At 38.0% G+C, this 15,162-nt stretch overlaps 1 protein-coding gene and 2 long non-coding RNA genes across 3 annotated transcripts in view; all 3 read right to left on the reverse strand.

Moving 5' to 3' along the window:
* Positions 1-15,162, reverse strand: part of LOC139124774 (uncharacterized) — a 148,701-nt gene that overhangs the window by 121,396 nt on the left and 12,143 nt on the right. The gene's annotated exons all lie outside the window — the stretch shown is intronic.
* LOC139124549 (uncharacterized) lies at positions 9,552-10,211 on the reverse strand. Its single transcript, XR_011549951.1, has 2 exons — positions 10,111-10,211; positions 9,552-9,727 (listed from the first exon to the last, which is right to left on the reverse strand). It is a non-coding gene; the product is annotated as an uncharacterized lncRNA (long non-coding RNA).
* Positions 12,309-13,903, reverse strand: LOC139124575 (uncharacterized). Its single transcript, XR_011549964.1, has 2 exons — positions 13,222-13,903; positions 12,309-12,513 (listed from the first exon to the last, which is right to left on the reverse strand). It is a non-coding gene; the product is annotated as an uncharacterized lncRNA (long non-coding RNA).

Raw genomic sequence — 15,162 nt, forward strand, 5'->3', positions numbered from 1 at the left:
GGTATTTTCTATTTATTCGAATATGATAGTCAACTAACCAAGTGCCATGCTCTAAGTATAGGATAAAGCCCGAGTACGAGGGCTCTTCTGGTATATAAAGTCCAACCCAACGATAAAATGTCGAGGCCGCAGGCCGAGACATTTTATCGTAGGGTTGGACTTTATATACCAGAAGAGCCCTCGTACTCGGGCTTTATCCAACTTAAAAACTATCGCCCCTAACTGATATATTTTCGTTTTCAATGTGTTTACGTCAACCGTCCCCTTTGTCAATGTAACAGGTTTAGGATATGAATTAAAACTTTTATTTGTGAAATAGCCTTCCAATGTAATGGAACATCCTATAAATGGTCTAGGCCACATTATATAAATGCCCTAGGGCACAGCAGATTTTGTGTTGCAGCTGGTTTCCGCTGTGTTGCCAAATTTGAATATTAAAACGTACCAGATGTCTACAGAATAAGACATGTTCACTTTTGATTGGACAGTACTTTACTACGGCGCTGTCATTCGTTTCTGGAATTTGGTGACCAAGGCTTTCTGAGTAAATAAAACACCATGAATTGAGCACTCTGATTGGTCAATCAACAGTAGATAGTTTTTAAGTTATACTTGTTGAGATACGATAAATGTTATTTTTGAAATTTTGTTTTGTGGATGAGCTAGTTTTCTTGTCTGCTCCTTGAAACATCTTGAAGCACGCTGTAAAGTCTGCACTTTTGTTTGCACTTGAATATTACTAGTAATGCCATACATAAATGTTAAGTCTAAATATACATTCAAACTGTACACCTCAACAAATGAATATTTTGCCTTCAGTGTTCCCCTCAGGAATTTCTGATAGCACAGTGGTTAATTTGCATAACAATATATTTAATTGTTATGTTAATGAGTTTAATTGTTTTACCGAAAATAAAGAGTTGTAAGGGCAAATCACAAATCAAAACTGGTTGAGGTTCTGCTGGTCAAACATATTACTTACTCGTGAAACAGATAACGTTTTTTATAGCATTTCGAACAAATTTCACTGATCTAGACAAATATTAGACTGGCAGATATGTCACTGGAGGCAGGGCTGTACACCCTTCCTCTTCCTATAGAGGTACTGGTACCTCTTCCCTGCCTTGAGAGCCAGATTTTCCAGGCTAGACAATTATAAGGAACCATGGTTTTGAAATTTTTAATATTTTTTTCTGCTCTGACTGAAGCAAAAGGGGCAAACACAGGTAAAACTATAATTTGAAAATGGGACATTTCCATGGAATTTGCAAATTTTCCCACATTAATGCTTGAATATATTTTATAACTTTTCAAGCTTTATCATCCAAGTTGTTTCTTTGTCTGACTGATAGTGAAATATCAATTTTGAGAATCTCAACAATGATCAAAGGTTGAACAAATATTTGCTGTTATCGGAATGGTTATCACTGATATCCCTGTAGTATAGTATTTCTAGAAATAAATAACAAAATCACATGATTAAGTTTGCCTGTCCAAAAACTCAAACCATGAAATGCTTCAAAATCTGCTCCATTAAACATAAGACACCACCAGAATTGTAATTTTTCATCTGGAATCAATCGATGACTGGCATGTATTATCATTTGTTGTAGACCTGTTATCTGTTTATAAAGTGTAGTATGTATGTTTACTGGATCAAACAATAGGTTTGCACATTGTCCCATTTGTCAATTCATATGCAAATATCTACCACATCAAAATATAATCTCCTCTTAGGGACCATCGATAATAAAAGCTGACGCACGACAAACGTAATTCTTTCGTTTAGGGGGGGGGGGTAAAAGCTCATTTCGTTTTGTGTGCGTCAAAATTGCATAAGCGTTTTCTATTGTTTTCGAAGTGCGACTTTGCAGCGAGAACGCAAAACTACCCTCGCGTTCATCGAGAACAGAATGACCACAAAATACGGAGACAGAAAAGACAACGAAAAGAAATGAATGTGAAATAAAAAACTGTATGCTTTTTCAACTTGAAACATGTATGTGAAACATTTTCCTACGTGCAAAATACATTAAAATGTTCTGTCTTAAAAAGTGAAACGCGTAAAGTGGAGCTTTATCAATTAATGTGCCCTTCCGGTATTTTCTCATGGGCGTGTGGATCGGAGAGGTGCGTGAGGATTTGTCAGAAACGGTATCATAATACAAAATTGATTTCGCATAAGAACTTTCGTTTTGAGGGGGGAGGGAGGGGGTTTCAAGTAAAACGAAGGAATTACGTTTCTTGTGCGTCAGCTTTTATTATCGACGGCCCCTTACTGTAAGCCAATATGGCTGCCCTGATTATGTCTAATTCTATGCTAGTAGAGATATCCTTTAATGCAGTATTGTATAACCTATGATCTCATTTTGATTCCAAATTTTTAGGTGTCGTAGACATACTTTCCCTAAGTATACAAATTTCATACCTAGCATTTTGAAAACTATAAAGGTGTTCTATTACCAATGTTGCTTTGAGGAAACGTGTTAGTAAATGACCACTACCTATCTGACTTATAGATTGATATATGGCGGGTGCCACATGTGGGGCAGGATGCGCTTACTATTTTTGAAACACCTGACATCACTTCTTGGTCTTTTGGCCAGAGGTCCATATATCTTTCTTTCATGAATTTGACTTTGTTTGTGTACCGTCTATTTACTGTCTGTTCTGTGCTGTTTTGTGTCTATGTTTACAACTATTTTCTTACAAATTTTGACCTAGTGTTATTGGATTATGGATTGGTATGATTGCGATTATTTTAGATATCTAACCGTGAGATATTATTAGGAAAATGGGGCCAAAAGTGTCTGTGCTATCACATAATGAAAATGTTAAATATTGTTTATTTCCCCCAGAAATATTCTGAAAATACGGTGGCCCAAAACTACCTATTCTCCGCATTCAAAGTCTGCGTCGCATTCAATTGTTTTTCTCTCACATATGTCTCCGCATTCAAAGTCTGCGTCACAATCAATTGTTTTTCTCTCACATATGTCTCCGCATTCAAAGTCTGCGTCGCAATCAAATGTTTTTCTCTCACATAAGCTTATGTCTCCGCATTCAAAGTCTGTGTCGCAATCAAATGTTTTTCTCTCACATATGTCTCCGCATTCAAAGTCTGCGTCGCATTCAATTGTTTTTCTCTCACATATGTCTCCGCATTCAAAGTCTGCGTCGCAATCAATTGTTTTTCTCTCACATAAGCTTATGTCTCCGCATTCAAAGTCTGCGTCGCAATCAAATGTTTTGCTATCACATATGTCTCCGCATTCAAAGTCTGCATCGCAATCAAATGTTTTTCTCTCACATATGTCTCTGCATTCAAAGTCTGCGTCGCATTCAATTGTTTTTCTCTCACATATGTCTCCGCATTCAAAGTCTGCGTCGCAATCAAATGTTTTTCTCTCACATAAGCTTATGTCTCCGCATTCAAAGTCTGCGTCGCAATCAAATGTTTTTCTATCACATATGTCTCCGCATTCAAAGTCTGCATCGCAATCAAATGTTTTTCTCTCACATATGTCTCTGCATTCAAAGTCAGCATCGCATTCAATTGTTTTTCTCTCACATATGTCTCCGCATTCAAAGTCTGCATCGCAATCAATTGTTTTTCTCTCACATATGTCTCCGCATTCAAAGTCTGCGTCGCATTCAATTGTTTTTCTCTCACATATGTCTCCGCATTCAAAGTCTGCGTCGCATTCAATTGTTTCTCTCTCACATATGTGTCCGCATTCAAAGTCTGCGTCGCAGTTAACTGTTCCTCTCCTAGATGGGCCACAGGCGGCCCAAACACTATTAATGAGCTTATTATTGAGTTTTTCTCAGTTTTCTCTATCAGTTCTTCTCCCTTTCTTCACGCTCTGACTGATCGTAGGAAATAAAAAGAAATTACTTTATAGCCTAACCTAGCCTCTTGACTCTTTATTTATTTTACACCCCATTACAAGGACGTTTATCTCTCATATACCCTTATAAAACTCACATACTTATTTAAGTTATCCATAAGTCTGTAAATAAGTCTGTATATAAGTTGTTTTTATGGCAGATACCTACTTGTTTCGTTACAGACTTGTTCCTTTTGTCTATGGCCAAAGTTAGGTCTGTACATACTACTTTAAGGATGACGGTCAGAACATGGTCGACTATGGTTTGACCATTGTCAAACCATGGTCATTGACCATGTTCGACCATGTTTTGACTATCAAGTTGACCATGATCGACCATGAAATGAACACGTTTGTTAAATTGACACCATTGTAAGACCATGGTCAGTGGTGGTCAGCATTATGATGGTCACATCACAGTCAGAATATGGTCAAAAGAAATCGTTGTCGTATCATGGTCAAAACATTGCCGATTAAAGTTCACAACGAACATGGACAGACCATGGTCATTGTGAATAAAGCTGCATTGCAACAGTAATCAGAACATGTCCAGAACATGGTCAATGATTGACAAAACATGGTCAATGATGGTCAGAACATGGTCACCAGAGGAGGCAATGATGGTGGTCAGAACATGGTCAATGATGGCCAGAGCAATGGGTAATGATGGTCAGAACATGGTCAATGATGGCCAGAACATGGTCAATGGTGGCCAGAACATAGGTAATGATTGTCAGAACATGGTCATGATGGTCAGAACATGGTCACTGATGGTCAGGACACTGGTCAAATTGGTGGCAAGAACATTGTCTATGACGGTCAAACATGGTCACCGACCAGTGGTCTTGTTTGGATATTGTTGATTGCCAAAACCTGGTCAGTGATTGTCAGAACAGGGTGATGGTCAAAACATGGTCATTGAAGGCGTCTGCATAAATGTCAACATTATACAGCTACAGAAACTGAATGTAAATAATTCATTTCAGTCAATTTAATTATGTGTAACATTGCATTGAGTGCAATTATAGTCTCAATAGAGCCGTGTTGATCTTGACTAAATCTTGTGAATATTGTTGAGGGTAGCACACTGTAGATCAACTTTTTTAGTATGACATAAGCTTTCGGAGACAACAGTCTCCTTCATCAGATGTACTTGCAGAATGGACAAAGAAGCAAATTTAGGCCAAATGCATCGTGGGTAATGGACAATGCCTAAAGGAGGTGTCAATGTGAAACAAAGAGTTTGAGCAAAGGTGTAAAAACACTGTTGAATGAGGACAATGGTTGGAACAACTGGGGCAAAATACAGCCAAAATAGTTATTTGTAATGTGTTAAAAATCCGTAATCTCGATTGAGTCCTTCTTGACACAGTCGAAATATTGTATAATTTTGAGTTCTTCAGTCTCTCTGCGGATGGTGCTTTTACTACGAATCTTTCTAAGTACAGCCACACGGAAATCATTGATAGAATGTCCGGCCAGGTTAAAGTGTTCGGCAACAGGTTTATATGTTTTGTTGCTCTGTATATCGAACTTGTGATTGTTGATGCGTTTCCGCAGTGGCTGTCCCGTTTGGCCAATGTATACAGCGGAAGGACATCTTATACAGGTGATAGCATAGATGACGTTACGGAGTCACAGTTATATGATCCTTTGATTGTGAAATTCTTCTGATTGGGTCCGACTACAGTGGTGGCGGTATTGATGAGAGGGCACAGTTTGCATCTTACTTTATTACAGGGTTTTGTTCCATGGGATTGGATGGTCATAGGAAGTTTACTGGTGACAATGCGTTGTTTGAGGTTAGGAGGCTGCCTATACGCTACGATCGGTTTTTTCGGGAAGACTTCTCGGAGTAGTGTGTCCTCTCGTATGATTGGGTGGAGTTCATTGACTATTTTGTTCAGTTTGTTCAGTTGTGTACTGTAAGTTACAACCAGTGGGATTCTGTTTAAGTCTTTCTTCTGCCTGTATTGGAGGAGGTCGTTGCGATCGATATTGCTGGCCCGGTTGATCTGTTCATCAACTGCAATAGGATTATAATTTAGGGCGACAAATGTTTGGCGAAGCTGACCAAGTTGTTCCTCACGGTCGCAATTCTCAGAGCAGATTCTGCAGTAACGTATTGCCTGGCTATATATATGAACGGAAGACATGTCTGGGGTGGGAGCTTGCTGGTCGAAGATAGCTGTGAGTGTCTGTGGGTTTGCTGTAAACACTTGTTATTAAGCGGCCATCACGAACTGTTATAGTAGTGTCAAGAAAGTTAACCTGAATTTCGGAGTAAAAACATGGTGAAGTTGATGGAATGGTGGAACGAATTGAAATCACTGTAAAATTTCTTCAACGAATCCAGGCCATGGGTCCAAATCAAGAACACGTCATCAATGAAACGGACGTACAGACGTGGTTTGAGGGGGTAGGTGCTGAGGAATTTTTCTTCTAAGTTTGCCATGAATATATTCGCGTATTGTGGCGCCATCCGTGTGCCCATCGCTGTACCGTTTGTCTGCAAATAAAAGGAACCATTGAATTCAAGTAGTTGTGAGTGAGTACAAATTCAGCTAGTTTATAGGTGTATGTGGCCTTTTCTCCATCAGATATTATATCTCTGATAGCTTGAAGTCCATCAGCGTGTGGAATATTCGTATATAGCGACTCAACATCGAGGGTGACCAGTATTGTATTATCAGACAAACTGTCAATATCGTGTAATTTGCGTAGGAGATCGGTGGTATCTTGTATGTATATATTCATGGCAAACTTAGAAGAAAAATTCCTCAGCACCTACCCCCTCAAACCACGTCTGTACGTCCGTTTCATTGATGACGTGTTCTTGATTTGGACCCATGGCCTGGATTCGTTGAAGAAATTTTACAGTGATTTCAATTCGTTCCACCATTCCATCAACTTCACCATGTTTTACTCCGAAATTCAGGTTAACTTTCTTGACACTACTATAACAGTTCGTGATGGCCGCTTAATAACAAGTGTTTACAGCAAACCCACAGACACTCACAGCTATCTTCGACCAGCAAGCTCCCACCCCAGACATGTCTTCCGTTCAATTATATATAGCCAGGCAATACGTTACTGCAGAATCTGCTCTGAGAATTGCGACCGTGAGGAACAACTTGGTCAGCTTCGCCAAACATTTGTCGCCCTAAATTATAATCCTATTGCAGTTGATGAACAGATCAACCGGGCCAGCAATATCGATCGCAACGACCTCCTCCAATACAGGCAGAAGAAAGACTTAAACAGAATCCACTGGTTGTAACTTACAGTACACAACTGAACAACTGAACAAAATAGTCAATGAACTCCACCCAATCATACGAGAGGACACACTACTCCGAGAAGTCTTCCCGGAAAAACCGATCGTAGCGTATAGGCAGCCTCCTAACCTCAAACAACGCATTGTCACCAGTAAACTTCCTATGACCATCCAATCCCATGGAACAAAACCCTGTAATAAAGTAAGATGCAAACTGTGCCCTCTCATCAATACCGCCACCACTGTAGTCGGACCCAATCAGAAGAATTTCACAATCAAAGGATCATATAACTGTGACTCCAGTAACGTCATCTATGCTATCACCTGTATAAGATGTCCTTCCGCTGTATACATTGGCCAAACGGGACAGCCACTGCGGAAACGCATCAACAATCACAAGTTCGATATACAGAGCAACAAAACATATAAACCTGTTGCCGAACACTTTACCTGGCCGGACATTCTATCAATGATTTCCGTGTGGCTGTACTTAGAAAGATTCGTAGTAAAAGCACCATCCGCAGAGAGACTGAAGAACTCAAAATTATACAATATTTCGACTGTGTCAAAGAAGGACTCAATCGAGATTACGGATTTTTAACACATTACAAATAACTATTTTGGCTGTATTTTGCCCCAGTTGTTCCAACCATTGTCCTCATTCAACAGTGTTTTTACACCTTTGCTCAAACTCTTTGTTTCACATTGACACCTCCTTTAGGCATTGTCCATTACCACGATGCATTTGGCCTAAATTTGCTTCTTTGTCCATTCTGCAAGTACATCTGATGAAGGAGACTGTTGTCTCCGAAAGCTTATGTCATACTAAAAAAGTTGATCTACAGTGTGCTACCCTCAACAATATTCACTGCAATTATAGTCAACATTGATAAAACACATATCAAAGATCATATAATGACTCCAACAATTATACAGGGATATAGTGATAATTAAGGCAGCCTGTGGGTTCCCTCATGCAAAGACCAATTTTCGGACTTAGATTTTGGCAATAAAATGTGAATTTCACCTAAGTGTCACCTGAAAGCTGCTTTTTTGGTACACTGATCACTTGACTTCAAAAAATGGTATAGAAAAACAAAGACACTTTGACGTCTACACAATTCCGATTATCTGTGGTGAGTGACGGTTCAAACTTTAGTGTTTAAACTGACAAAGTCTGTAGGTGTATACTTTCACATAGAACTAAGACAAACGCACTTTTTAAAATTTGTCCCTCAACTCTTTTTTGACAAAAAATACTCAACAAACCTGACACGCTACCTTAAGCAATGACTACTGACAGGAATAAATGTAATAAATGCTAACATGTACATATTGACTTAAAGCCACAGTAGCTGTAACTTTTGATATTTTCACTATTTTTTGTTTCACATTATGACCTTTTAATTAAAATAAAAATAATTCTGAATTATAGTCACCTATTTACTGACCAATACAGTACATGTGTGTCGATTACAACAGCTTGCAAGTGTACAGACTTTTAATAGGAAATCTTTTTCTATTTTTGTAAATTTGTTTTTAACAAATTTTTTGGAGGTTCATTAAAAGGTAAGTCATGTGACTACTGTGCAAATAATTAATGTGTACTGTAGTTGACCATGTTCTCTTTCATCTAGGCTTTTATACAATATATATGCTTTGTGAAATTTACTACTTCTTTCAATCAAATAGAATAAGGTACAAAGAGTGTCTTTTGTAGAATGGATCATTCAGAACCTTCTCAAAATATATTTTCTGCACCAACAGATATTCAATGATGTTGACAAAATGCAATAAATCTTCGTTTTAATCAAGAGGACGTGAAAAAAGACCAAAAGTTACAGCTTTACAAAATTTATAGACAGAGAATTTTGTGAATACATTTTGATACATATTTAAAAAGTTGAATTTTGAGAAAAGATTGCATAACAGCCAAAAGACACATGCCTGAAAAAAAGCCTAAAAGAGATGTTTATACCTTATCTAATTTCTGTCATGTAGACTACTCGACCAACTCTTGATATTAGGGTTGAGAAATCGAAAACTTTGTATTGGCAGAATACTCAGAGAGCTGAAGCATCATGAAACAATGTACCAAAGAACATTATTATTATATGTAGATTAGTGATGCTGACACCAAAGATACAGCACGCTGTAGTGACAGCAAAATTTGTGCATTTGTACCACACTTTCAACATTTTGAAAGTTCAGATATGTACACTGAGTTGTGAAATCAGCTGTGTAAACATGGCTAAAAACATAATTACAGATGGACACCTGAAAAATATTGAGGCAGACTGTAAATCAGCACATATGTATAAATTCTGAAATACTAGCTTCATAAGAGACAGTAGTAAAAAATAAAACAGAAACAAAACGTTAAGTTCAATTTAGGGTACGATTTATTTTATATGCCAATGTTTTTTTCATGCCACATAAATATGTCTTCATAAAACTTTGACTTGAGAAGGTTCATGTGAAATTAACATTACTGTCAAAGGCAGCGATTTAGCTTCTTTTCTCTGAATTTCTCATCCCTTCACAGTACCAGCAACGAATTCTGAAAAATACGAATGGTTCAGGAAATAGTGTGAGTCTTTACTGTTTGACTGCAATTTGATGAATGAAATCAATAAACATTATTAGTTGAAAATGAGACAATAGTTACTTGAAAAACTAACTCACAGACACCAACTGCATGAACACTTATAATCATATATTAATAATATTTAAAACGGACAAACGATCTGTAAAACTCTCGCAATTATTTTCCATACACTATTTTTCAGCATTGTTGTGAATTGAAAGTGAATTCCGTACGAATCATTACTCAACGAAACTTAGTAATTTAATGGCAATGTGCAGTTGTACGTTTGTACACAGTCCCTCTGGATAGAGGGACTGTGGTTTGTATAACGAAGGTCTATGGTTATATCAACTTACCTGCATTTGTGAACGGCTCGCAGACGCTATAGACAGTTCCCGGCTGCAGGTCACTCCGTGCTGCACGTAAGCATACCGGTACAAGTTACTGGGAAAATATACCGTAGTCGGCATCTTTACCTGCTTTTCGCGTTCACAAATTTTGAACTCTGTCTGTCCCTGGTACTCTATATACATTTCTGCGAAACTATGATGTATTTTGGCTAGTGATTCCATACAAAGATCGCCAAAATTTCTGCCAGATAAGTCCTGATCACGAATACCAAGTCAACGGTACAGAAATCTTACTTCGCGCCGTTCAAGCCTCATGACCTTCACGGAAGTGAGATCAATAAATCATTACGCGATTGATAACGTAGTCCCGTTTCTAAACGTTGGAGTTTGACTCTCTATCGGCCCTAATCCCGTACAATTCAAACTCAAATTAGCAATTTATTTATTATATTACATTATGAAAATGGTTATACTAAATGATTCGAAATGGTCAAAAGAGTGTACAGTTCTTTCAGCACGAAGATTCAATATCAATGCGCGACCTTAACTTGGTAAACCGTGACCTCTGACTAAACATGTCAGCTGCTACCAGCCGGATTCGGCTCACGCTTTGACATTGCGTGTTGGATTTTTATTCGGCTGATCAGCTAAGGATAGAATGCAATATATATAGCTCTGACGCATTAAACATGGACAAAAATTGTAACCTCAATCCACGTCTTCTGAAGGCGAGATATTGTTGGTGGCATCGATGATCAAGTGACACAGACTGTCTGTATGTACCGTATGCTTTAGCTTCAGGGACTGTGCTTATACTAAACATTGAAAGCATTGACATTTGTGTACGTTTCAACAGTAAAAGGTCCTGTTCTATTGAAATTTTTACGGTACAAATTTGCAGTAACATTATATAAGTCTACGACCCGTCATTGTTGCTCGTTTTGAATAAATGAAAAATGCCATTGTTCATTTGGAAAATTTACTAACTTTTTGTAATCTTGTGAGTGAAGTCATGTGTTTGTCTGTAATCCTGCTGTGATGAATGAGAAATCTATCGACTTTGGCAAAATCATTTTTCTGAATACATAATGATAGTGGTGCTGACAGGTCTCCCTCCCTGCATTGGCATCCGTGCAGCTGTTGTGAGAGTTCCTACAGTCTGTAGTACCACATAAAATGACATGTGCATCAGATCAGTTGCACACATCATGACGGTTTAGGGAAAGATTGTGACCATCAAACATGGTCAAATAATTTACGAGGTGATGATGATATGACTGTGTTTCATAGTCACAATCTTTTCCCTGACCATCTAATGACCATGTTTTGACTGTGACCATATGACCAGTCAGTCATCATCAAATCATTGTCAATGTGATGACCATAATATGACCATGTTTCATTGTCGTTATTTTTTTCTTGACCATGTGAAGACCATGTTGTGACAATGAGTAAACGTCAGTTGATGATTGTCAAAACATTGTCAGTTTGGATGACGGTCAGCAGTCATTGTCACTGATGGTCAAAACATCATCGACCATGGTTGACGATGTAATGGCACGTTATGATGGTCACCAGGAAAGCATGTGTATAGGCCGAAAAATGTAAATTAGCTAGGTAGGCATCGGCCATACAGACCTAAAAATTAGCATAACCACTTAACAATACATACTTAAAGCGCGTAAATATAAGCAGGTAAAATTGGTATGTAAAATTTACATATATTAATTAGCATATATAAGCAGGTAAAATTGGTATGTAAAATTTACATATATTAGCATATATACATACTTCTTGACAATAAGTATGTATGTTCTTAAAAATTAGCATACACGATGCCTATATATTCAAGTCTCGATGCATGAAAAAATTGCAAAACCAGGAATTGACAACAGTGATGCAGCCACATCCAACATTTTATGTATGATCATAATTATCATGCTTCTAAACTTGATGATATACCAGGTCAACAACTGAAAAATGGACAGTGATACCCAAGACAGAGGGCAGCTTCCAGCAGAGTTCATGGGACAGTGTACATAGTAGCCTTCCCATACTTCCACCATTACAAATTTACTCGGTTCAGAATCATTTTGTAATGAACTGTAGTGGATAGACTTGCCATGTAAGAAACTAAAAATTAGTCTTACCTCAACATAGGGAACAAGACAGCACAAGAAGCAACAAGACAACACAAGAAGCAGTTCTCTGATGTCAAGTTTGCAAGCTCTTTATTTCATAGTGGAAGGGGAGATTCATGTGAAAAACCCAACAGAACACGTCTTAAAGTCTGCATTTGATTGTTCACATTATCAAAAGTTGTTTTTGATGCCATCCTTATACTTTCCGATCTTGTTCTGAAACTTCACATTGGTCTGTTCAGCTTCTTGGCCTTTGCCCATAGATACACTGAGAATAAAAATGATAAATAACAGACAAGGATGTCATTACATCATGTGGAGAGTGAAATTGCTTGTACTTCGTCGACTATCCTTAATATAAAAATTCATGGAAAGAGCATTCACGTGCTTAAATGAAATTATAATAATTGATATAAAATAATTTACCTTCTGATAAAAACACTCATGACATATCTATAAATTATGTTTGTTGTGATTACCAAATCTTTGCTTTTCAGCCTCATTTTCCCCATTGATTAGTGACATGCCATTCCAAACTACAACTACTGACCGGTGGTGATTGGGGTTCAGCACATCTCAAACAGAAGAAATGTAAATCAAAAAGTATCCCTTTATAAAACCAGGTCAAAGTTTAAATAATAAAAATATATGAGTATCTGTTGTATATCATCAATACGGTCAAAATTTTGAATCAATGAGTAAAAATAACAGATAATGGCCTGGCTCTATTCGTTACTACAACTCTCCTTGTAAATAACGCACAGAGATAGACAGTGACAGTGTGGAGTAACACTTCACTGTCTATATTGAGGTACCAACCTCCATCATGGTTTAATTTTTGCCAACACCGTCCGTTCGTTTCGTATACTTGAACAGGGTTCGCCAAGAATGACATCAATATAGCGTGACTACAGAAGTGAAAACTGCGAAAATTACAGAGACAACTCGTGGATAAGGCGTATTGGAAATTACTTACCGAATTTTTAAACAATCTCTTCGGTCACTCCTGCCTCCATGCTTTGATCGAACTATGCATATGGGTTGTGTTCGTGTTCTACGGGACGATATCGCGGTCGATCTCAGAATCGGTCATCCAAGGGCCATCAACGCATCGTAAACGCTGTTTGTTGGTTTTAAATTCATAGCTAACCTATACATACCCTGAGTGATTATGTCCTACGGTAATTTTACGCGAAACTGTGTCAAAATCAGAGCGGAAAGAGGTGACGATTTTCTCTCTCACTCAAAACGTCCTAACGTCCCACCAGTGCATATCAGATTTAATTTGCCGCTTAGGATTTGACCCGTGACCTTTTGGCAACTTGACCAATCATAAAGAAATCTTCACATGATCTACAATAATCTGACCAATCATAAAGAAGTCTTCACATGATCTATGACATCATCAGGCGTGATTCTAAAGTCCTGGGTTCAAAGTCTGATGACCCATGTGACCCACGCACTCAGCCAGCTAGCAATGTGATCGAACACAGCTGTATGCGAGCTCGCGTTTGAAAAGCTAAAACGACAGAAAATCCATTACATGTAAACCTTAACCAGATCATCACAACGCTCTGCAAAAACGTCTCCGACATACAAGTCTCGTGACTTACAAACTTGGCTCGATGATGACTTTCATCGCGCACGTCCGGTGTGAGTCGATGTTAAAACTATGCTTATTACGCTGGGATAGCTGCCTGGCATCATACGTAGTCGTAAGCTTTCAATCTACTCTGTGATCGGACTCGGAGTCGTAGTTCATGTTTGAAAGGGCCCGGTAAGAAAACACAAAAGAACCAGGTATACGTTATTTTTGAGTTGCAGTTCTTTGAAAGACTAGGCTTTTGAAGGGAGATATGCGACATGGATATGCACGTGAAATAAGTTCAACCATATTTTACGTCGAGTTCAACGTTCATTTTTCGCAAAGCGTTTTTTGGCAGATCGTCCATGTAGCCGACACGGACACGAACTGTCTGATCGTTTTTTGTCTTGTTTCTGTAGAAACAGTTACGCTTTCAATGAGAACTGATCATTCGCAAAACGTACATAAAAAGTCAGTGATTGATTTTCTGTACCGATCAAAGTCAAATGGTAGTTTTTTTCACACAATTTGTTGAACTTCAAAATCAAAATCAACTATCACACATTTCCGAATATGCAGCGTATTTATTGTGCAGACTTAAAATACGCGACACCGGCCCAAAACAACATAAGTCTGTAAGAAATTAAACGTAATTGTTTATTTTGACCAAGTAGATAACAAAATAAGTTGTTATGCTCTCCGGACGTAAAACAATTAGGTATGTACGATCTCAAAATAAGTATGTATGAAGTTCCAACCACTTATTTTCCCAAAAATAGGTCGTTTTGGGTCGGTACAGACCTAATCACTACACAGTAACTACTTGATAAGTCGTTCAGTTTTCTACGGGTACACACATCTTGTAATTAATTAGTCAACATGACTAATTATGCTAATCCGTGGACTTATCAGGGATTTTATAGGTTAGTCAACATCGCGAAAGATAGGAAAGGTTACTGAAACTCCTTTTTCATTTACATCTCTATCTTTCCAATGTTGACCAACCCTTGATAAGTCCACAGATTAGCATAATTAGTTGTGTTGACTAATTAATTACAAGATGTGTATATGAGAGATAAACATCCTTGTAATGGGGTGTAAAATAAACAAGTCATCGTTGATGACACAGTCCCCACTTGTTAATGGGTATTTTGATTACAGGTCCTCAGAGAGGATAGAGTCCTCTTCATTAGGTCTGTGATAAAAATACTTTTGAATGAATTCGCTTGATACATGTCTGAGTTATGGTTCAGGACATGAAAAAATCGTAACAAAATGGTCGCACAGTGGCCATATTGGATCACATCACAAAACAAATTGATGTGCATAGCT

This window comes from Ptychodera flava (assembly GCF_041260155.1).
Source record: "Ptychodera flava strain L36383 chromosome 23 unlocalized genomic scaffold, AS_Pfla_20210202 Scaffold_24__1_contigs__length_23054250_pilon, whole genome shotgun sequence".
Classification (NCBI taxonomy): Eukaryota; Metazoa; Hemichordata; class Enteropneusta; family Ptychoderidae; genus Ptychodera; species Ptychodera flava.